At 37.9% G+C, this 25,519-nt stretch overlaps 1 protein-coding gene and 1 pseudogene across 9 annotated transcripts in view; both read right to left on the reverse strand.

Annotated features, from left to right (window-relative positions):
- ANKS1B (ankyrin repeat and sterile alpha motif domain containing 1B) overlaps positions 1–25,519 on the reverse strand; it is a 1,065,991-nt gene that overhangs the window by 1,029,201 nt on the left and 11,271 nt on the right. The gene's annotated exons all lie outside the window — the stretch shown is intronic.
- LOC102965801 lies at positions 1,739–2,017 on the reverse strand (annotated as a pseudogene).

A 25,519-nucleotide genomic window follows, 5' to 3' on the forward strand; every position in this document is an offset into this window, starting at 1 on the left:
CTCTCTCTGTCCCAAAAAAAAAAAAAAAAAAAAAAAAAAAAAAAAAAAAAAACAAAAAACGTTGAAATAAACATCAGAATCCTGTATTACACGAATTACAATAATGAGGAAGGAAAGAAATCAAGGAAAATGTACACTAGCCTCACCATAGCAAAAAAGGAGGATGCCTTTTCTTGGAGATTGAAAGAATGATAAAAGGGGAGAGTGGGACGCAAAAGACAGCACTTATGCCAGCTATTTACTTTGCCAAATTTAGTATCATTTTAATTTAGATACAAAGAGACATATTCTCATATTCTGGGTTCTTTGAAAAAGTTCTTCCAGATGGTTACACCTCCCTAGAGTGACAGCACCCAGTGTTGCCTTGCACATATTGGGAATTCAATTAAACACTGCTGACCATCTGATTGGGAATTCAGAGTCTGGAGTAGCTGACTCAATACAAACATATGGCTTAGTTCCCATCAAAGGAAAAATCAAGCCACTGTATTCCCTTCTGTAACACTGCACCTCCTTTGCAATGTGGTAGAAAACAGAAGTGAACTAATAAAAATAGACCATGTAAGAAAAATTAGGGAACCAGCAAACTGTAGAATACAAAATTTCTCTAATTTTATCATAAAATCAGAACTCTTCAGCTAAGAATTAACACTAAGACATTTCCTTCCTAATTCAATTCAATCAAATAAATGCTTGTTGAGAACTGCTTCAGGATTATTTAAGATGAGGAAGATATAATCTGAGTTCAAGTTGATAAGGGATGAGGGATAAGGGTTAAAAGTAAAAGGAGGAAAACAATATTAAACCACTTTAACTTATAAAGAACCATACGAAATATTTACAGATAAGAAAAAAAAGTTCAGAAAGGTTAAATACATTTTTTTCAAGGTCATACAGCAAGTATATATGTAGATTATAAATTCAAATTCAGGACTGACTGACCCCAAAACTCAATCTCTACCAAATGAGGGATTAAATCATCTCTGGTTGGCTACCTGGACAAGGGTTTACAGTAAGGTGGAAAGAAACTGTAACCGTTTCTTAGAGAAGCAGCTATTTCAGATGGAACTCAGAAAGATACATACACTTCTGAAAAGCTGAGAGGTAAAGTAAGGAGAGTAATTCCAAAGGAAAAAGCATAAGGCACAGAAAGAAATCTGGGTCAACATTTGGAGATGGTAAATAGTTGGATAATCTAAAGCACAAGCTCTTTACAAATAAACATTAAATTGGACACTGATGTGAAGGGCAATATAGAAAATTACTCTATACTCTGCAGTTAATGGGGGGGAAAGGTAGGGAAGTTCAAAAAATGAACTTGAGGGGCGCCTGGGTGGCGCAGTCGGTTAAGCGTCCGACTTCAGCCAGGTCACGATCTCGCGGTCTGTGAGTTCGAGCCCCGCGTCAGGCTCTGGGCTGATGGCTCGGAGCCTGGAGCCTGTTTCCAATTCTGTGTGTCTCCCTCTCTCTCTGCCCCTCCCCCGTTCATGCTCTGTCTCTCTCTGTCCCAAAAATAAATAAAAAACGTTGAAAAAAAAAATTTAAAAAAAAAAAAACAAAAAATGAACTTGAATCAGGAAGAGAAAATTATCCCTATTTACTTCCTTTTGCCCTTTAGTCATAAGGTTAACAAACTATGTCATAAGCCCAAATCCAACCCACCATCGGGTTTTGTTCTTTTTGTTAAATAAATTAATCCATTTACTATAGGCTAGCACTGTTTCAAAGGGTGGGGCTTTTACTGGTTTTTCAATTCTTTCAGTCTTCTGATGGTAAACTTTACTGCGCAAGTAGGCATGGTGTTGTGAGTCCAGGCACCACCAGCTACCGCTTTCATGCAGGAACCACAGTGTCAGATCCCCGTAGCTCATCTCTTCATCTTGGTTTTGCCACAGAAGGAGTCAGTATACTAGGCATGCTGGCTTATTTCAATTTTCATCACCATTTTCCTGACATAAGCACCATAATAGGTCCTATATTAACCTACGATTCCAACTTTCTTGGCACATTTAACCATGTTGCCACAAACTAGGACAGAACCCAGAGAACCTGCCATCTGTTTTTGTAACGTTCTGGAACACAGCCATGTCCAGTCATTCATGAATTGTCAATTGACTGCTTTCACCCTACAACAGCAAAAATCATATGGCTCATAAAACCTAAAACATTTACTTTCTATCCCCTAACTGAAAAAATACGTCATTTGCTCTAGTGCTATACCTCATAGGATTCTTTTAGTAGTTTGCTCTGGTCTAAATATAAAGCTTGTATGGATATTTCTCAATTGCTCAATTTCCAATATTATAATTTTAATTCCCTTTATAGTAATGGAGAATATTACTCTCTTACACCATCAGCCTTCTTCCCCACTCCCCCCACACACATACATACTGTTTCTCTCAATACAAATATATGTTTAAATCAGTAGTCAGTGTTTATACCATTGACTACATAAATATTCTTTATTCCTGAGCCAGATAATGTAATGTGACATTTCCATACTTATAAAAATATCTGATATTTTTCTGCTTAGTTTTCCACTTACCTATCACTGTTTTTATCCCAGTCTAACACATTTGTCAATGGTCATTTTTTTCCAAACCTTCAAACCTACCAAGCACTTCACTGTTCCTCCCAAATCCTTCTCATAGTCCTCTATCCTTTTTCTCCAATCTGGACTGGGTGCTCTCTAAGCCTACTGAAGAACTATTCCCAAGGAACCTCTTTTCTCGGTCCTCATACATTAAATCCTTTGTTTTCTGCATCCTATGTCTTTCTTTTTATTGATTTCCACCCGAGTTTTATGCAAGTTCATCTTCCAAAAGCTTTCTACAAAGGGACACATAAGGCATAAATGTTTTAATCTTTCTGTGTCTTAGAACTTCTTTATTCTATACTACCTCATCAATAGTTTGGCTAAATAGAGAAATATAAGCTGAAAGTGATTTTTCCCTTACAATTTTAAAAGCATTGCAACACTGTCCTCTATATTCCAGTGCTGCTGTTAAAAGTTTGATATAATTCTGATTATCATTCATCTCTATATGATTTGTTTTCATGTTTTCTTTTGTTTTATACAAAAGAATTTTATTTTAATCCATAATATTCTTAAATTTCAGGCTTTGTGATCTTTTCTCATTCCTTATGCTGGATACCTGGGGAAACTTTTCAGTCTAGAGACTTGTATCCTACAGAACTAGAAAATTTTCTATAATATTTTTTGATAATTCCCTTCAGGTCTTGTTCTTGTGCTCTATCAGTCGTCCACTGCCACAATAATGATGCATAACAAACCATCCTAAAACTCGGTGGCTTAAAACAATAACCATTTATAACTGCTCTGGAATCTACTAGTTAGCAAAGCAGTTCTGCTGATATTAGCTGGGTTTGTTTAGGCATTTCTTTCTGGTCCTGGTTGGCATCACACACATATTTATGGTAGGCTGGCCAACAGCTGAATTAAAATGGCATTGGGTAAGACAGGTCCCTGTTCCATTAGGGTGGGTGGGTATTAAGTCACAAAGATCAACAGAAGAAAAGGGTTTAAGAAAGAAAAGATAGTCAAAAATAGCAAATGTTGCTGACAAACACAGAAAGATAAAGATGGGGGTACCATATGATTTGGTTATTAGAAAGATAACAATGAAGTTTAAGAGAGATGCTTCAATAGCATAAGAAACAAAAGTTAAAAGAGTATTTAGTAAAGCAGTATGCATAGGCTCTTCCTTTTTTCAAACAATCTAATGGTGAAAAAGAGGAGAAAAAGCCTGAGATTGAGCAAGCAGCAATATGGTAAGGTCAAGGAAAGGTTTGGGTGTTTTTTTCAGTTTCTTATTTAAGAAAAAGAGAAACCTGGGCAGGAATACAGAAAGAAAGTGACAAAGAATCTCTCCATGACCAAACTCTACTCAGAGTCTTCTGAACATTTTTCTCAACTAGGCCCTAACTTCTGTGCTTCCACGTTCATCTCTTCATTATCCAATTTTAGGAAGAATCCTGCTAATTCAGTTTAGTCAGAATTCTTTATCCTTACTATCTGATCACCCTCAATATCTGATTGGGTTCCTCACGCTCCACCATCTCTCAGGTAGTGTCTGATCACCCTGACCTGCCATAATCAAGATTTCTGTTAGATCATATTCCCTTTGCCCCTGAGTTTCCTCTCAGTAATTTTACATTCACTGACCCCCATCCTAGTCTTTGGCTATAAATTCCTACTTTTCCTTGTTCTATTTAGAGTTGAGTCCAATCTCTTTTTCCAACTACAGAACCCCTTTGCAGTGGTCCCTACACCTATAGCTGTGGTCCTGAATAAAGTCTGCCTTATTGCTCTTTAACAAGTCTCATGGAATGATTTTATTTCTCTTTAACAAAAGATAAAACAAGAGAATAAAAATTCAAATCAAGGGGAAAATTGAAGGATAATTAACAAAGGCTTGGAAAAGAAAGGAAGGATATGTCATCAGAAGCACAGATGCAGAGATCGGTCTTAGCAAAAAGGAGCACTGGAGTATCTGGGTGGCTCAGGTGGTTAAGTGTCTGACTCTTGATTTCAGCTCAGATCATCATCTCACAGTTCATGGGCTCACATCCCACACTGGGCTCCCCACTGACAGTGCAGAGCCTGCTTGAGATTCTCTCTCCCTCTTTCTCTGTCCTTCCCCAGGCCCCTGTCCCTCAAAATGAATAAAAACTTTAAAAAAAGGGGTGGGGGGAGGAACATTTACTATGGTGCAGAAATGGAGGCAAAGAGAAAGAATAAAAATAGAGGTAGAGAAATGTAGAGGGGAAAATTCTAAAAAGCTCATGCCTGAATTTCCTCAATTTCAGTTAAATAAAAAACAACGCTACCTGCTGACAGTGACTTGAGCAAGAATGGAAAAGTGAAAAAGGTCTGGAACAGCTGCTCTGGTAAATGTAATAAGAAATTTACAGAGGGACTGATAATTGATTGATGCAACAGCAAAAGCAGAGATAGTCCAGATAACTTCACCATGAATTTGTAAGGACTCAAATGTAAGAAAAGTAGTCTTTTAGAGACAGCAAAATGTCCCCATAATGGCTATAATACTGGAGAGTTGCTCAGCAGATGTGAGGAAGGTAATGCCAGGTGATTAGGACAAAATACCAAAAATTAACAAAGCATGGATTTTCATTAATTAAAGGATTTCCTTTATTTTTATTATTTTAAATTTAAATCCAAGTTAGATAACATACAGTGTAATAATGATTTCAGGAATAGAATTTAGTGATTCATCACTTACCTGTAACACGCAGTGTTCATCCCAACAAGTGTCCTCCTTAATGCCCCTCACTCCTTTAGCACTTCTCCCCACCCAACACCCTACCAGCAACCCTCAGTTTGTTCTCTGTATTTAAGAGTCTCTTATGGTTTGTCTCCCCGCTCTGTTTTTATATTATTTTTACTTCCTTTCCCTTATGTTCATCTGTTTTGTATCTTAAATTCCACATATGAGTAAAATCAGATATTTGTCTTTGACATTTCGCTTAGCATAATATATTCTTCCATCCACATTGTTGCAAATAACAAGATTTCATTCTTTTTGATCACTGAGTTATATTCCATTGTGGGTGTGTATGTGTATGTATATATGTGCATATATACATATAAATGTATACGTACATACACATATATACACACACCACATCTTCTTTATCGACTCATCTGTCAATGGACATTTGGGCTCTTTCCACGTTTTGGCTACTATCAGTAGTGCTGCTACAAACACTGGGGTGCATGTGCCCCTTTGAATCAATGCTCCTGTATTCTCTGGATAAATACCTAGTAGTGCAATTGCTGGGTCATAGGGTAGTTATATTTTTAATTTTTTAGAAACCTCCATACTGTTTTCCAGAGTGGCTGCACCAGTTTGCATTCCCACTAGATAGCAGTGCAAAAGCATTCCTCTTTCTCCATACCTCACCAACATCTGTTGTTGCCTGAGTTGTTAATGTTAGCCTTTCTGACAGGTGTGAGATGGTATCTCATTGTGGTTTTGATTTGTATTTCCCTGATGATGAGTGATGTTGAGCATTTTTTCATGTGTCAGTTGACCATTTGGATGTCTTCTTTGGAAAACTGTCTGTTCATGTCTTTTGCCCATTTCTTCACTGGATTATTCGTTTTTTGGGTGTTGACTTTGATAAGTTCTTTATAGATTTTGGATACTAACCCTTTATCTGATATGTCATTTGCAAATATCTTCTCCCATTCTGTCAGTTGCCTTTCAGTTTTTTTGATTATTTCCTTCTCTGTGCAGAATTTTTTATATTTTGATGAGGTCCCAATAGTTCATTTTTGCTTTTGTTTCTTACCTCTGGAGACATGTCCAGTAAGAAGTTGCTCTGGCCAAGGACAAAGAGGTTGTTGCCTGTTTTCTCCTCCTCTTTTGATGGCTTCCTGTCTTACATTTAGGTCTTTCATCCATTTTGAGTTTATTTTTGTGTCTGGTGTAAGAAAGTGGTCCAGGTTCATTCTTCTACATGTCACTGTGCAGTTTTCCCAACACCATTTTCTGAAGAGACTTTTTTCCATTGGCTATTCTCTCCTGCTTTGTCAAAGATTAGTTGGCCATACGTTTGTAAGTTTAGAATTGTGATGCATCCAGCTCAGGTTTTCTTATGCAGGAATGCTTGGCTATTCTGGGTCTTTTCTGATTCCATACAAATTTTAGGATTGTTTTGCTCTAGCTTTGTGAAGAATTCTGGTATTATTTTGATAAGGATTTCTAATGGATTTCCTTTCCTATTTCACTTTCAAAAAATGAAATAAATAGGAAATTGAAAGATAATAAAAATAAATTCAATCCAGGAGCTTTTTTAACAACTTACTCCTGGCCAATTTCAGATTAATCAAACTCTAATTCCAACCTAATTAAACCTTCTACCTGACTTTAAAATTTCTTCCCAAACTATGGCTAACTATAACAACTCCAATGTCCTTTCTCCAAATGTTTTTTCTCCACTACAATCTAAAATAGTTCAGGGGTAGGGCACCTAGATGACTCAGATGGCTAAGCGCCCTGCTCTTGATCTCAGCTCAGGTGGTGGTCTCACAGTTCGTGAGCACAGAGCCCGCTTGGGATTCTCTCTGTCCTTCTCTCTCAGCTCCCCTCCCTCCTGCAAGCACATGCTTGCTCTCTCTCAAAATAAATAAATAAACTTTAAAATATGAAATGAAATAAAAAAAAAATAGTACTCACTTTGGCAGCACATATGCTAAAATAAAATAAAATAAAATAAAATCCAGGGCATTTGGGTGGCAAAACAAAACAAAATAAAACAAAATAAAATAAATTCCAGGGCAACTGGGTGGCTCAGTTAGCTGAAAGCCTGACTCCTGATTTCCACTCAGGTTGTGATTGCAGGGTTATGGGGATGGAGCCCCATGTTGGGCTTCCCAATGAGCATGGAGTCTGCTTTAGATTTTATCTCTCCCTCTGCCCCTCTCCCCAGCTCGGGCTCTCTATAAAAATAAATAAATAAAATAGTACATATTTCCATGCATTTTCAAATGCAAAGGCCTTTTCTTCTTGGTATTTATTTCATTCTTCCAGCCTGTGTAATGATTAGATTACTTTTGGTCCTTACTCCTTCTGGAATTCATACAAAAAGATGTAACATTTACAGAGTCACTTATAATCACTATTTCCCTCACCCTTTCTTTAGTCAACAGTGGCCACTTGATTCATACTCTTCTAAAACACTGGTTATCAACCAAAGGTGATTTTTGCTTCCCTGGGGATACTTAGTAATGCCTAAAGACATTTTCTTTTTTTTTTTTTTTTTTTTTTGGCATCTAGTGGGTATAGACCAAGGATGCAGCAATCCCACAATGCAAAGGACAGCCCCATACCACCCCCAACAAAGAATTACAAGGCCCAAAATGTCAACAAAGTGAAGACTGAGAAATTCAGCTCAAAAGCTACTTCACTCATATTCCAAGACCTACAAATAGCTGAACAATCAAGTAAAAACCTGCCTTAGTGTCAAACTCACTCTCTTTTCTGCTCTCTGACCTACTATGTTCCCAGGTCCTGTGTCAGTCTAGACCATTAAGACTTTGCCTTTTTGGGGCACCCGTGGGTGGCTCAGTCAGTTAAGCGGCCGACTTCGGCTCAGGTCATGATCTTGCAGTCCGTGAGTTCGAGCCCCGCGTCGGGCTCTGTGCTGACAGCTCAGAGCCTGGAGCCTGTTTCAGATTCTGTGTCTCCCTCTCTCTGACCCTCCCCTGTTCATGCTCTGTCTCTCCCTGTCTCAAAAATAAATAAAACATTAAAAAAAAAAAACACTTTGCCTTTTTCCCAGCAATGCTATGATATACTGGTCCTCAGATCCTCAGCTCCCTCCTGACATCCACCTAAGACACCTAAGATACTGTTGATTACATCAGGTTACAAAAATCCCTGACTTGCTCATCATAATGGAAAATGGGGAAACTTTAATCCTTTGTTTTCTGGACTTGGATCTCTACAGAGCCTGGTCCCCAAACCAACCTCACCAATTTTAACCATCTATTGCTCCCTATACCTCAGGGTGACAACATGGTTTAACACTGCACATCAGAGCAGTCTTTAAAAGGCCATCTCCTATCTAACTGTGGGGTCCCGGCATTTAATCTCTTCTTTCTGTAGTCACCTTAGGGGCTGTTGCCTAACTCTAAAACAGCCACTTACAGGTTTTAAGAGCTCATTACATGGTCACTAAAGGAATACATGAAACCCATAACCTCCAGGGTTGAGTTGCAAAGAACATACATTTAGACTGACTGAATTCTGAGTTCTTTAATTCAGTCACCAAAATATGTATTGAAGTACTCTGTTAGGCACTGGAGGGCAGAGGGATTAAACACACACACACACACACACACACACACGGTCCCCACCCTTAAATAGTTTACAGCTTACTATGTAAGTCATATATGTAAACAAATAACCAATTCATGCATAGACTGATGATGGTAAGATTATCCCTATTCTATAGCTTAAAACGAAATATCCTGGGGCGCCTGGGTAGCTCAGTCGGTTAAGCGTCCAACTTCAGCTCAGGTCATGATCTCCCGGTTCGTGAGTTCAAGCCCTGCATCGGGCTCTGTGCTGACAGCTCAGAGCCTGGAGCCTGTTTCAGATTCTGTGTCTCCCTCTGTCTCTGACCCCCACCCCCCGTTCATGCTCTGTCTCTCTGTCTCAAAAATAAATAAACGTTAAAAAACTTTTTTTAAAAAAAAGAAAGAAAAATCCTTTCTCAGAATTGACAGAAATAATAGTCTTAAAATGAAAGTATACAGAATGAATAAATGAGCAAATGAATAAGCAGATGAATAAATGAGAAACCAAATACCAAACTAGTAAAACTTTTTTGGGTCTCTAGCAAGGTAATAGGTATATCATGTAAATGAGACTTTCATTATTCCACAACATCTCCTTTCATTTTCTTTAAATGTCATTCTCACTACAAATGCTAATTGCTTTAGCATATATAACAAATTAATCTGGTACTAGAATAATTCTGTAACACAATAAAAATCTTTGTTTCTTAGCCTTACAGATAATGGATCTTCTAAACAAATCTAGTACACCAGACTGATACTGGGCTAGAAGGCACCATACAGCCTCTCCAGATGCTTATAGTGAGCATCCATCAAATTGGTCAATGTCTGTGCCTTATAGGTTACTAAAGTTTGTCATGTTTGATTGATGTATTCTCTCAATTTTAGAGCAATAGGAAAAGCTCCCAAGAAAAGACATCATAACTATATTATATTCCCTCTCCCTCCAAAAGCATAAAAATTCCAGTTACCAATTCAGCCAGCACAAAGGATCCACCTGCTAGAACTGATTTTGCCTGTGTATAATACCTCGTTATTCATTATGATGACTGATTCAAACTGCAGCTGTACTGAGATATCTGAAGGTACAAAGGAGATTATCTCCATTCCTCGTGAGATGGAGTCATACAGAAGTGGGTTTGAACCTGAGCTTCATCAGGTGCTGTCTACATGACCTTCAGCAAGATATTTAACCACTTTTAAATCTAAAGTGTACATGGGATGGAGGAGCCAAGATGGCAGAACAGCATGGAAGTTTTTTTTGCATCTCACATCCATGAAATATAGCCAGATTGACACTAAACCATCCTGCACACCTAGAAAACTGATTTGAGGATTAACACAACAATCTGCACAACCTGAACCACAGAACTCAGCAGGTACATGACACCAAGAGGTGACCTGGGAGAGAGAGAAGCCCCGGAGGGTGGGGAGCTGTTTTTGCTTGCAGAGAGAGGACGGAGTCAGGCATGGGGGGGGGGGGGGACAGGAAGACCACCTCCCCTCCAAAACAGCTGGAGAGAAAGTGGAAAAATGGAAACAGCTGCAGGACTGAACTAAAAAGGGAGAAAGGAAAAAGAAGAGGGTTTAAATTCCACTAAGACTCTATAAACAGGGGGAGCGCAGAGTCTGAAACTCCACAGCTCAATACCTGGCAGTACTCTGGTGGGAAGGGCAAATTCCCAGGAGCAGAGTGAGGTCGGCAGTCCTTGGGCCACACAGGGAGAGGCAGTTCCCCTGCTGGGAGGTCATTTGGTAGAGGCTGTGCAGCCCCCCTACAGGCAAAGGTGCCAGCAGATTCCGGAGAACCACCACATCTGCTGGTGCTCAAACAAGGTCACTAAAGGTGAAACCTTGTACCCGATGTGTGTTGAGATTTTCTATAATCCCTGAATCACTGCTGCTAAACGATCGTGTGAACGTTTTCTGGGTGGGATGGCACCCAGCCACAATCTCTGAGCATCAGCAGCAGCACAGTTCCACGAGTGTTCCTGGGTGCAGCCACACCCAGCCATTTCTCAGTGAGACCTCCCACAGAAGGTCTGAGTGGGGCAAAGCCGCAGTCCCTCAGGGGTAAGAGGTTGGGAAACACAGCCACACCTGAGATAAAACTCAGGAGGGAGGGGACGCCTGGCAACCTGACAGCTTGGTCATAGACAGTATAAAAGCACGGAGTGGACAGAAACCGGAGACAAAGGACAGGTGCGAGATTGCTGATTGGGGAGAACAGTTCTGATACTAGAGACTGGGTAGCTGGGTGACGCCATGTTCACCCCTCCCATGCATGTGCATACGCACCTACAAGCGCCACAACAATCCACCCCAGTAAGCTAAGTAGAGCCATCTACTGGGGAATGGAGCCATTACACTAAGCCCTGCCCAAGTGGGCTCCCTCTTCAGGAACACCACAAGTCTCTCCACCTGATTAGTTTACGGACTATAAATTGCTTCACTGTTTGACATCTAGGGGAAAACAATGTAATTTCAATCTATTTCAGTCTGTTTGCTGGTCCATCTATTCAATTCTCTGGGGTTTTTTTCTCTTTTTCATTTCATTTCTTTTTCTTGAATATAGAAAGAGAAAAAATTTATTTTTATTTTCCATTTTTATTAAAAATATTTTTCTTTAATTTTTTTCTACTATATTTTTTATTTTTTTGTAAGTTTTTCAAAATCTATTTTACTTCCATCAGTTCATTTTATTCTATTTCATTGTAATCCTTTTTTCAAATTTTCAAACGTTTTCCTTTTTTTTTTCTTTCCCTCTATACTCTAATCTATCAAGCTCCTTTCAACAACAACACCAGAACACACCTAGGATCTAACATCATTAATTTGATTCTTTTGTGTGTGTGTGTTCTTTTTAATTTTTTTATTTTAATTTTTTTACTTTATTCATTTCCTTTCTTCCTTCAAAATGATGAAATGAAAAGAATTCACCCCAAAAGAAAGAGCAAGAAGAAATGACAGCTAAGGACTTAATCAACACAGATATAAGCAAGATGTCTGAACCAGATTTAGAATCACAATACTAAGAATACTAGCTGGGATTGAAAATAGATTAGAATCCCTCTCTGCGGAGTTTATAAAAGAAGTAAAAGCTAGTGAGGATGAAAAAAAAATGCTATAACAGAGCTGCAATCTCAAATGGAAGCCATGGCAGCAAGTATGGGTGAGGCAGAGCAGCAAATTAGCAATATAGAGGACAAACTTATGGAGGATAATGAAGCAGAAAAAAAGAGAGGAGCTAAGGCAAAAGAGCACGATTTGAGAATTGCAGAAATCAGTGACTCATTAAAAAGGAATAACATCAGAATCATAGGGGTTCCAGAAGATGAAGAGAAAACAAAAGGGGTAGAGAGGTTGAAAAGAGAAAAGATGAAATATACATATACATATATATATGCTTTTGAAATATATATATATTTGAGATATATATATATATTTTATATATATATATTTTATATTTATATATATATAATATATATATATTATATATATATCAAAAGCAACAAAGATTAGAAAGGACCAGAGAACACCACCAGAAACTCCAAGATACTCTACAAGCATCATAATGGCAATAAATTCATTTCTTTCTGTACCCACTCTAAACGTCAACGCACTCAATGCTCCAATCAAAAGACATAGGGTAACAGAATGGGTAAGAAAACAAGATCCACCTATATGCTGTTTACAAGAGACCCACTTTAGACCTAAAGACACCTTCAGATTGAAAATAAGGGGATGGAGAGCCATCTATCATGCTAATGGTCTACAAAAGAAAGCTGGAGTAGCCATACTTATTATCAGACAATACAGATTTTTTTTTAAATTTTTTTTCAACGTTTTTTATTTATTTTTGGGACAGAGAGAGACAGAGCATGAACGGGGGAGGGGCAGAGAGAGAGGGAGACACAGAATCGGAAACAGGCTCCAGGCTCCGAGCCATCAACCCAGAGCCCAACGCGGGGCTCAAACTCACAGACCACGAGATCGTGACCTGGCTGAAGTCGGACGCTCAACCGACTGCGCCACCCAGGCGCCCCACAGATTTTAAAATAAAGACTGTAACAAGAAATGAAGAAGGGCATTATATTATAATTAAGGGGTCTATCCACCAAGAAGAACTAAAAATTGTAAACATTTGTGCTCCAAATGTGAAGGCACCCAAATATATAAATCAATTAATCACAAACATAAACAAAGTCACTGATAATAACACCATAACACCAACACCCCAACTACAACAATGGACAGACATCTAAACAGAAAATCAACAAGGAAACAATGGCTTTGAATGACACACTGGACCAGATGGACTTCATAGATGTATTCAGAACATTTCATCCTAAAGCAGCAGAATACACATTCTTCTCCAGTGCACATGAAACATTCTCCAGAATAGACCACATAATGGGACACAAATCAGCCCTATGTAAGTACAAAAAGATCGAGATCACACCGTGCATCTTTTTAGACCACACCATTGTGAAACTCAAAATCAACCACAAGAAAAAACTTGGAAAGATAACAAATACTTGGACCTAAATAACATCCTACTGAAGAATGAATGGGGTAACCAAGAAGTTAAAGAAGAAATTAAAAAGTACATGGAAGTCAATGAAAATGATAACACCACAGTCCAAAACCTCTGGGATGCAGCAAAAGCAGTCATAATAGGGAAGTATATAGCAATCCAGGCCTTCCTAGAGAAGAAATAAAGGTCTCAGACACACAACCTAACCTTACACCTTAAAGAGCTGGAAGGAGAACAGCAAATAAACCCAGAAACAGCAGAAGACAGCAAATAATAAAGATTAGAGCAGAAACCAATGCTATCGAAACCAAAAAAATAGTAGATCAATGAAACCAGAAGCTGGTTCTTGGAAAGAATTAACAAAATTGATAAACTACTAGCCAGTTTGATCAAAAAGAAAAAGGGAAGGACCCACATAAACAAAATCAAGAATGAAGGAGGAGAGATCACAACCAACACAGCAGAAATAAAAACAATAATGAGAGAATATTATGAGCAATTATATACCAATAAAATGGGCAATATGGAATAAATCGACAAATTCCTAGAAACATATAAAGTACCAAAACTGAAACAGGAAGAAACAGAAAATTTGAACAGACCCATAACCAGTAAAGAAATCAAATTAGTAATCAAAAACCTCCCATAAAACAAGAGTCCAGAACCAGATGGCTTTCCAGGGGAATTCTACCAAACATTTAAAGAAGAGGTAACACCTATTCTCTTGAAGCTGTTCCAAAAAATAGAAATGGAAGGAAAACTTCCAAACTCTTTCTATGAAGCCAGCATTACCTTGATTCCAAAACCAGACAAAGACCCCCACTAAAAAGGAGAAATATAGACCAATTTCCCTGATGAACACGGATGCAAAAACCCTCAACAAGATATTAGCCAACCGGCTCCAGCAATACACTGAAAAAATTATTCACCACGACCAAGTGGGATTTACACCTGGGACGCAGGGCTGGCTCAATATCTGCAAAACCATCAATGTGACTCATTGTATCAATAAAAGAAAGGACAAAAACCATATGATCCTCTCAATAGATGCTGAGAAAGCATTTGACAAAATATGCATCCTTTCTTGATAAAAACCCTCAAGAAAGTAGGAATAGAAGGATCATACCTCGAGATCATAAAAGCCATATATGAAAGACCCCACACTAATATCATCCTCAGTGGGGAAAAACTGAGAGCTTTCCCCCTAAGGTCAGGGACAAGACAGGGATGTCCACTCTTGCCACTGTTATTCAACATAGTATTGGAAGTCTTAGCCTCTGCAATCGGACAACACAAAGAAACAAAAGGCATCCAAATTGGCCAGGAGGAGGTCAAACTTTCACTCTTTGCAGATGACATGATACTCTATATGGAAAACCCAAAAGATTCCACAAAAAAACTGCTAGAACTGATCCATAAATTCAGCAGTCTCAGGATGTAAAATCAATGCACAGAAATCGGGTGCATTCCTATACACCAACAATGAAGGAACAGAAAGAGAAATCAAGGAATCGATCCCATTTACAGTTGTACCAAAAAACATAAAATACCTAGGAATAAACCTAACCAAAGAGGTGAGAAATCTATACACTGATAACTACAGAAAGCTTATGAAAGAAATTGAAGAAGACACAAAAAAATGGAAAGAGATTCCATGTTCCTGGATAGGAAGAACAAATATTGTTAAAATGTCAATACTACCCAAAACAATCTACACATTCAATGCAATACCTATAAAAATAACACCAGCATTCCTCACAGAGCTAGAACAAAACAATCCTAAAATTTGTATGGAAAAAGAAAAGACCCAGAATAGCCAAAGAAATCTTGACAAAGAAAACCAAAGCAGGAGGCATCACAATCCTGGACTTCAAGCTGTATTACAAAGCTGTAATCATCAAGACAGTATGATACTGGCAGAAAAACAGACACTCAGATCAATGGAACAGAATACAGAACCCAGAAATGGACCCACAAACGTATGGTCAACTAATCTTTGACAAAGCGGGAAAGAATATCCAATGGAATAAAGACAGTCTCTTAAGCAAGTGGTGCTGGGAAAACTGGATAGCGACATGCAGAAAAATGAACCTGGACCACTTTCTTACACCAGACACAAAAATAAACTCAAAATGGATGAAAGACCTAAATGTAAGTCAGGAAGCCATCTAAATTCTCGAGGAGAAAGCAGGCAACAACCTCTTTGACCTTGGCCGCCGCAACTTCTTACTCAACACGTCTCCAGAGGCAAGGGAAACAAAAGCAAAAATGAACTATTGGGACTTCATCAAAATAAAAAGCTTATGCACAGCGAAGGAAACAATCAGAAACACTAAAAGGCAACTAACAGAAGGGGAGAAGATAATTGCAAATGACGTATCAGATAAAATGTCAGTACCCAAAATCTATACAGAACTTCTCAAACTCAACACCCAAAAAACAAATAATCCAGTGAAGGAATGGGCAAAAGACATGAACAGACAGTTTTCCAAAGAAGACATCCAAATGGTCAACTGACACATGAAAAAATCCTCAACATCACTCATCATCAGGAAATACAAATCAAAACCACAATGAGATACTATCTCACACCTGTCAGAAAGGCTAACATTAACAACTCAGGCAACAACAGTTGTTGGAGAGGATATGGAGAAAGAGAAATGCTTTTGCACTGCTAGCTAGTGGAAATGCAAGCTGGTGCAGCCACTCTGGAAAACAGTATGGAGGTTTCTAAAAAATTAAAAATATAACTTCCCTACGACCCAGCAATTGCACTACTAGGTGTTTATCCAAGGGATACAGATATGCTGTTTCCAAGGGACACACGCACCCTAATGTTTATGGCAGCACTGTCAACAATAGCCAAAGTATGGAAAGAGCCCAAATGTCCATCGCTGGATGAATGGATAAAGATGTGGTATATATATACAATGGAGTATTACTCAGCAATCAAAAAGAATGAAATCTTACATTTTCAACTATGTGGATGGAACTGGAGGGTATTTATGCTAAGCGAAATTAGTCAGAGAAAGATAAATACCGTAAGACTTCACTCATATGAAGACTTTAAGATACAAAACAGATGAACATAAGGGAAGGAAAGCAAAAATAATATAAAAACCGGGAGGGGGACAAAACAGAAGAGACTCTTAAATATGGAGAACAAACAGAGGGTTACTGGAGGGGTTTTGGGAAGGGGGATGGGCTGAATCGGTAAGTGGCATTAAGGAATCTACTCCTGAAATCACTGTTGCACTATATGCTAACTAACTTGGATGTAAATTTAAAAAAATAAATTAAATTTTAAAAAATAAAGTGTACGTGGGACTTCAGCCACATGCAATTGGGGAAAATAATACTAATCTCTTAGGTTTGCTGCGAGAATTGATCACGAGATGATAAATCTAGATGTTCAATGAATACCCGCATTCCCTTAATCTTATATAAATTTATGAAGCAAAATTATCTAACAACTCTTTTCCTTCATTTTGCTTAATTTTCATTAGCTCCCTCCACCTTATCATCTCTTCATTCATTCATTTAGGTTCAAAGTTACTAAGAGCATGAACTTAACACTGCCTCTCCTAAAATATCTCCCAGACATTTCTGGAATCCATATCAAAAAGTAGTTATGATTCCAATTGGCCTTTACCCTAAGAACACTGCTTGCCTTTGTTTTAAAGTATCTCCCCCATATCCCATCTCTGATAATCTTCCAGCACTAAGGAGAGAACACTGGCTTTTAAGTTAGGCAATTCTAAATTCCAAATCCAACTATGTTGCTTACTTAGTCAAGTTCCTTACTTGTTCCAGTACTAAATTTCTCTGGGTCTCAATGTCTTATAAACTAATACAATGTCCTCTAAACTACGGCAATGGGCACAGTGCCTAACAGTAGGTGTTCTAACAAATGATTAAATTTTTCTCAGCCCTGGGGTTACTTATCAAACTTATCTCTCAGTCAACAATACTCTCAAAATTACAGTCTAAAAAGATATAGCATGCCCTGTTTCACAGCTATTCACTCATTTTGGTAATCAACAAATAATTTTCAGAATGCCTTATATGTTCTAGGCATAAAATAGTAACATTTCTATAGCACTTTAAAAGATAACTAAGCCAAGATTTCAGGCCTGAAGGACCTCAGGGTCTAGAGTGAAGGCAAGCATGCAAATAATTACAATTCTAAGGGCTTAAAACAGAGGTGTGTGCAAGTACGAGGATGCACAGAAGATAGAATTCAGGAAAGGCTTCCCAGAAGAGATGATTAGGCTGGAGTTGAGTCAAGGAGGATGAACAGGGCTTCACTGAACAGTGGAAAATATGTACTCCAAAGACAGCAATAGTAGAAAGCCCATGATGCCTGTTCACAACTCCAAGTATAGGAATCAGGTATGGTTGGAGGAGGTTGCTACAGCAGACTGACGGGAAATGAGGCATGTAGGAAGGAGCCAAATCACAAAAGGCTTCAAATGATATTCCAAAGAGTTTGGACTTTATTCAGAGGATAACAAGTTTCAGAACAATTCCTCTGATGGCAGAGGAATCCATGGGTTAGAAGGGCTGATACTAATGGACACAAGTGGGAAGGGAAAGAATCAAGGATGGCTTTAGGGTTTCTAGCTTGAATAAATGGTGCACAGTAGTTCCACTAACACAAAGGAGTCATGCAAGTGGCACAGCAAAACTGTAGGTAAAAATAATGAACATTTCAAGTTTCATAACTCCATTAAGGGGAAGATGTTCAAAAAGCCACTTGGAATAACATGCCTATAGTACAGGAGACAGGACTAAATTAGAGATACAGATTTAAGGATATATATTTGGGAGTAATAATTTTTAAAACCAATGAACATATTTTAAAAGAAATGTAATTCCTTTAGACTTCTCCACCGATTTAAAACCTTAAATTACCACCGATTGCACATATATTAAATTTTAACATAAAAAAATGAAAGGATGTCAACATATTTAATGAAAACAATAAACTTACCAAAGATAAGTATTTTATATTCATTTATCACTTTTCTTCAGCAATCTACTAACTAATAGGGACCTTCTCCCTACCTATAAAATTAATATATTTCCAAAATAATGTTTTCATGGCAAAAAAAAAAATACAGCATGCTTCATCTTCTGAATAAATAAGCTGATTCAATTTCCTGAGTAAATATTACTCATACTTGACATTGAACAAGTCCAAACTCACTGAAGGAGTTAAGAAATTTCTAAATTCCCAGGAGCAATAAACTTCACCAGAAAATCTAGTCAAGAGCTTATTATAAAGGACTAAAAGTCAATGTCATACCAAAATTTTAAATAACATCATGCCTCCCTCTATTTAATAAATTATTTCAAAATCAGGTCACAATTGACAGACACACTATCTTGGGCAGACGGGAGAGAGTAGATAAGCAGAGAAAATTTCCTTTTCTCTACTGAAGCATGTCCACCAACTGTCATATTTGGAAAACAGCCAAAATGAGCACTTTATTTGCAAAAAGAACAGGAAACTCTTGAAATACTAGCAAAATGTGTGATATATAAATGTAGAATGTAAAGAATTAAGATTCACATTTATGCACATTTGGAAATATTGTTTCTAAGGCATAGATTAAAAGCACAAGTCCATCCCAGGTAACAAGCTCTAAAACCAAAGGTAGGTCTCCCTGAATCCCTGGGGTAAGTGTCACCCTTTTCTGCTAGGCTGTGACCATTTATCCAGAATAAGTTTCCCATACATATTTCCAAGACAGGTATCTGGTCTCATAAGTATTTTACCTGAATTAGCCACAAAATATAGCGTTGAGAAAACCATGTTCAAACCATGTCTCTTTCTCTTAACCTTATTTTCCTTATGTTTCCTAACTTTTCTAGCCCCCCTTTGTCAAAGGGTATTTTCTAGTTTCCTGGCTACAGGGTTTACCAAAGACAGCTGACACAGCTAAGTTGCTGAAGGAGAACAGCTGAACTATTAAGAAAGGAAATCAGAAAGGAAAGAGATGGAAGCTAGAAATGTTAACTAGAGAGGAAACAGAAAAACCCCAGACTTCCTCTGAATCTGTATAAACTTGTAACTCTAGATTGATGTTCTCAATTCAGATAAGAGCCCACAGGCAATTAAGGATCACCAAGAGTTTTCTAAATGGGCTTCTCACTAATCTAAAAAAAAATACATATTTTAAAAAAACAGAATGGTAAGAGTCTGGATAATGCTCAAAGCCAATAACCAGGGAGAAGAGAAGTGTAGGCATTCATTTTGTGTGACTTTACTATGGAAACTCCCTGGCAGTTATAATATTGCTACCAATGCTGTTGTCACCTTAGATAAGGTGCCCAATCATATCACACCATATTTTGGCTCTATCAAGAAGTAAAGGAAGCATAACAGAGAGGAAGTGAGAAAGGCAAGGTGAAGACTGATTTCTGGTTTGGCTGTATTCTCTCAAGTTCACAAAATAGTCAAGGTAATACAATTTATTCCAGACACCCTTTTTCTAAGATTTTGTCCCCATCTTCCCCCCAACCATGAGGTTAGGTCCAAAGAGATTCATCAGCCCCTAGTATATGCTATATAACCTTTCCCCTGATCCTTGCTCCCTTGATTCCTGGTCTTTCCAACTCTTGGCAGCTCAACTTTTCTTTGATTCTACATGTATATATTATATAATAATATATATATTATATAATAACAATATTTTATATATATATATTTGTATAGTCCTATAAATCCCCATTTCCATGTAAAGAGCAAGCATACAAGACTTCAGAGGAAGGTCACATCAGACATGGATCTTCCACCACTCCTTTCCATCACAGAAACAATATATGCATTGCACTGCTAAGAAAACATTATCTGTCAATTCAAGAGTTTTGGAAGGATTCTGAAGGTAATGGGGAACAGGTAGAACAGATACTCTGTGTGGTCTCTTGTTCTGCAAATGAATGTCACGAACTGCAAAGTGTAAACCCAAAGATTCCTTAAAAATAGAAAGCCAAGATACAAAAAGAAATACTATGAAAAGGTCATACATTATTAGAAGTGTTACTGCTGATAAGAAAAGGTTAAGAGGGTAAAAAAAAAAAAAAACAGTAAGAAAAATTATCTCTTTAGATCCCCAGATATTATCTTGCACATTAAGTGTGTTGTTTAAATCCAGGCCTCTTTGGTTCCCTTCTTAGATAGTAAAACCAAAATTGTGATCACCATTCCATTGAGCTTGTCTTCCCACACCTAGAAAGAGAGAGCAACAACTGATAATACTGCCTGCTGCTTGTTTTCTCTTGAATTTGGCATAAGTAGATGAATGGTCTTTTAAAGTATCAAACATAACTGAATGAATGATTTCTGCAATGTTCCCAAACTATTTTTTTCCAACTGTTTGCAAGTAAGGAGGGTATTGGTCAGCGATATCAAATGCTTACTAAAAGAGCTACCTGGAAATTTCTTTGCTTAGATTTGATTCTAGGAATTATGGACTCCTGGCAATAATTTAAAGTCTAGGAAATCCCTAGTATGAATTACTAACTGTCCTGGTTCATTTGAAGCAGTAATTATTTTACAAGATGTATGTAGATGTACCATATTTTAAAATATAGTTAGTTGGTCAATTTCCTGACATATTTTTTGTGACCTCTTAAAAATCATAGTGCAATATCATATAACAAGAAAAACCTACTTGCTGAAATCCTTATCTCTATCAAATTCTGCAAACTCAACTTCCTTGGTGAATGACAGTTCTTATCTCAGTGTTTTTATAACTCTTTTTTTTTTTGCATTATCATCATCTTACTAAAATTCTTGAGAATGCACTTTGCTGACAATTATGATACTTTAAGCTAAACAGAGAAAAAAATACATAAAGATTTTCTGCCTCTCAGTCAATCTGGAGGCCTACTACACATCCATAATAATAGACAAGAAAGAAAAGGCTCATTTAAAAAATGTAAAGTGCTGGGGCACCTGGGTGGCTCAGTCGGTTGAGCCTCCGACTTCAGCTCAGGTCACGATCTCACGGTTCGTGAGTTCGAGCCCCACGTCAGGCTCTGGGCTGATGGCTCAGAGCCTGGAGCCTGCTTCCGATTCTGTGTCTCCCTCTCTCTCTGCCCCTCCGCCATTCATGCTCTGTCTCTCTCTATCTCAAAAATAAACATTAAAAAAATTTTTTTTTAAAATAAAAAATGTAAAGTGCTGACCAACCTATCAAACTATCATCATCTGTCCTCCAAAATGCCAGAAGAAATAGAGTCCAGGAGATGTGCCACACAGTAGTCAAGCTTTGGTCATAACCTCCATGTTAGCTAGAATTGTTAAGTGCCCCAAGCCAAACTTCCTTCCAACACAAGGGTATAGTATTGCTGACCTGGAGAGAGCTTTTTACCATCATCATCACCATACAGCATTACGTTACTCTCTTGTCCCACTTCTCCGACTTTTTCCCTCTTTTCCTTCCTATATCCCTTCTCTTCCTAAACAATTCAGTCTCTAAAGCCATAAAGAAGGGCAGGGAAAGATAATCATCCACACCAGAGGGAGAAGGGAGGCTGCAGCAGCCTACGGCAAAGCGACAGAACTGAAGCCAAGGGAGAAGATATTCATATTGAAGGCAGCTGAATATGGGGTGTCACTGCCCAAGTAAGTTGGAAAGGGCATCACTACAGGGGAGGTGCATGATGTTACAGGGTTACAGCTCCAGTAGGGTGAAGCTCCAGCGTGGTGGTGGCAGAAGGGAACATCCAGACATAGGGTGTCCAGAGTCCAAACAGGGTAAAAAGGGCATCTACCAGCAAAGGTGACCCAATTCAAGGGGTTAGACCCCAAGTAGGATAGAAAGGGTATCCCTCTGTAGATGCAAACTGGCATAAACAGTCAGAGCCTGTAAATGGCAAGAGGGTGTCAGTGTAGAACAGACTAACGTGGGTGGCACAGCCTGAGTTGGGTAATAAAGACAAACTTGGGAGAGTATGGCAGTGGAGAGGAGGACTGGTTGCATACAGGGAGATTTATCACATAAGTATATGTACCAAAGAGAACAGAAGCCAAGTTTTTCAGTATCAGAGCAGGAATGTAAAAATATAGGAAGGGAGAAACCAAAATGAATCATGCCTGTGGAGTTGGACTAGAGTTAGATGTATCATTGTAAATCCATGGTTTTCAATAAATATAGGTAGATATATATATAAATGTGTGTATTTCTGTGTGTGAATATATTTTTTTCACTAATGAGCATACTTAGTATCCAAATCTTAGCATCTAATTACCACTTTCCAATAAAAGGAACTATGGCTTCTTAGAGAAATGGCTGATCCAGAACTGAGGCAGAGAAAGATGAGTCCTAGAACATTTTCCGATACCAAAATCAAGGAAATGCTCAAAGAATGACTCAGAGAAGCCAGTCTTAAAGGGCTTACACCGGCTAAGTGTGGGGCAATTTAAGCATCAAAATTAACAATGACAATATTACATTAAAATCCATGCAATAAAATAGCAAACCATGAGTCCATACTTCAATAAATAAATAAAGTCTGATGAGGAACAGGATATTCAGATAGTTAAGTATACCTCCCCACAAAATAGTTATTACAAAGGGAAAAAGAGTAATTGTATATAGTGAAAGCTAACATACTATCATAAACAAGTGATTAAAGTGAGCATCATGAGCAACAGTAAAATCAAAATCACATGCCACCTGATAAGATATAACAAAAAGAACACACATCTTTCTGTGATATTCCTGCCAAGGATGAGCATAATGTGGATCTAATCATAAGAAAACACCAGACAAACCCAAATTGAGGGTCATTTTACAAAATAACTGGCCTATCATCTTCAAAAGGTATCAAGATCATAAAAGTCAAGGAAAGACTGATAAACTGTTCCACACCAAAGACATTAAGGAGGTGTGACAACAAAATGTAATGTGTGATTATGAACGAGATTCCAATGAAGCACATTGTTGAGACAACTGCCAAAACCTGAATGGGGTCTAACGGCTGTAAAATAGCAATATTAATTTCCTGCTTTTAGTAGTTGTATTGTGGTTAGATAGGGAAATCTTCCTACTTTTAGAAAATACAAACTAAATACAAACTAAAGCATCCAAAGGTAACAGGGCATCAGGTTGACAACTTAGTCTCACATGGTTCGAGGAAAAAGTTATTTGAACTATAGTTCCAGCTTTTCCACAAGTATGTGATTATTTCAAAATCAAAATTATTTTAATTTTAAAATGAAAAATATTTGAGAGTATATAGTTCTAGTTCCAACCATTAAAAATTCCCCAAAGTGGGGTGCCTGGGTAGTAGCTCAGTTGGTTAAGTGTCTGACTTCGGCTCAGGTCATGATCTTATGGTTTATGAGTTCAGGCCCCACGTCAGGCTCTGTACTGACAGCTCAGAGCCTGCAGCCTGCTTCAGATTCTGTGTCTCCATCTCTCTCTGCTCCTCCCCCCGCTCTCACTCTCACTCTCTCTCTCTCTCAAAACTAAATAAGCCTTTAAAAAAAATTATTAATTACTTAAACCTGGGGTGTGTGGGTGGCTCAGCCAGTTAAGTAGCAGACTTGATTTCAGTTCAGGCCATGATCTCACGGTTCATGGGATCAAGCCCCTTGCTGGACTCTATGCTGACTATATAGAGCCTGCTTGGGATTCTCTCTCTCCCTCTCGCTCTGCCCCTCCCCTGCACATGCACGCTCTCTCTCTCTCTCCCTCTCTCTCTCTGTCAAAATAAGTGAATAAACATTAAAAAAAAAAAAAAGAATTACTTAAACATGACTCATGGTCAGATTCAGATCATATATTGATATGCAATGGGAGATGGGAGGCGAATGTTGACAATGGACTTGTCAAGAAAAAAAGTTGAATTTGTGAGCTTACATTCCATGAAATTAGAAACTACTATATAATTAGCTATCATCTCCTGTGTGTAACTTCCATAATTGCCTAGAGGGAAGAATCTATTTTCTATACTCCAAAGCACCATCACCATGCTGAATACATAGTACACACCCTCAAAATACTTGTCAATTAACAATGTTTTAAAAAGCAAGATAAAGAAAATATCAATGATAAGCTTATTAGGAAACCATTAACCGCATGGATTATTATAGCACAGCATGTACAACTCCAGTGGAACACAATCTCTTTCTGCTCAAATTAGCTTTGTGAGAAATGTAGAAGATAACAACTAATGTTAAATATCTGGTGACCAAGTATTACTCCTAAAAGTAGACAGAAAAAAATAATCCCTATGTCTGGGATCAGAGGAACACTGAGCAAATATATCACCCCCAGTGGTCTGTCTTGGTGCCTACACCATTAAAGATTCAGGTTAAGACAACGTACCTAAAGAAGTGACCTATTAATATGCAAATATCCCATAGCTCACATCAAATACAGATACTCATGAAATTTATACAATTATTCCTTACACAGCATAATGTCTCAGTAATAATAACCACCAAAACACACGAGTCCCTCCTATGTGAAAGGCCCTATGCTAGATGTTTTATATAAATTCTCTTTAATCCTTACAAATCTACAAGATACATAATATCATCCTCACTTTTAAATCAGGAGACTGAAAGTCCAAAGAAGTTAAATAACTTTCCCAGGGCCAAATGTCCATTCAGTGGCAGAGTTTTCATTCAAACTTAAGACTGACTTTTTCCATTACATTCTGTTGCTTCTTTCTACCATGACATTTACTGTTTCTTCAGTGGAGATCTATGGCATGAGGGAATAAGATGCAATTTAGAAAAATTTTTGGTAGTACAGGATAAAACTGAAAAATTCTAGGTTTCAGGTAAAAAAAAAGACAAAGAATGCCCCAGAATAAGAAAGCAACAAAGGCTCAGCAAAGGACAGAGGGGAACACAAACAGGGGATGAGAAGGTCATAAGGACAAACTGCCTGGTTACATGGTTTTTCTACAGACCCTAACACTAGATTTGACAAGATCCTTGAGTTAATAATGAGCTCAGTTAAAACTATGAGCTCAGACTTACTGGCTTGAACAGATGAATCATAAAGTTAAATGAAATTAAATGAAAACGATGGTGAACACTGTATTTTCTTCCTTTGCATGAAAAGGAAGAAATGAGGAGAAATAAATCACACCCATCTGCAGACATG

Source organism: Panthera tigris, chromosome B4 (genome assembly GCF_018350195.1).
Source record: "Panthera tigris isolate Pti1 chromosome B4, P.tigris_Pti1_mat1.1, whole genome shotgun sequence".
NCBI classification, from domain to species: Eukaryota; Metazoa; Chordata; class Mammalia; order Carnivora; family Felidae; genus Panthera; species Panthera tigris.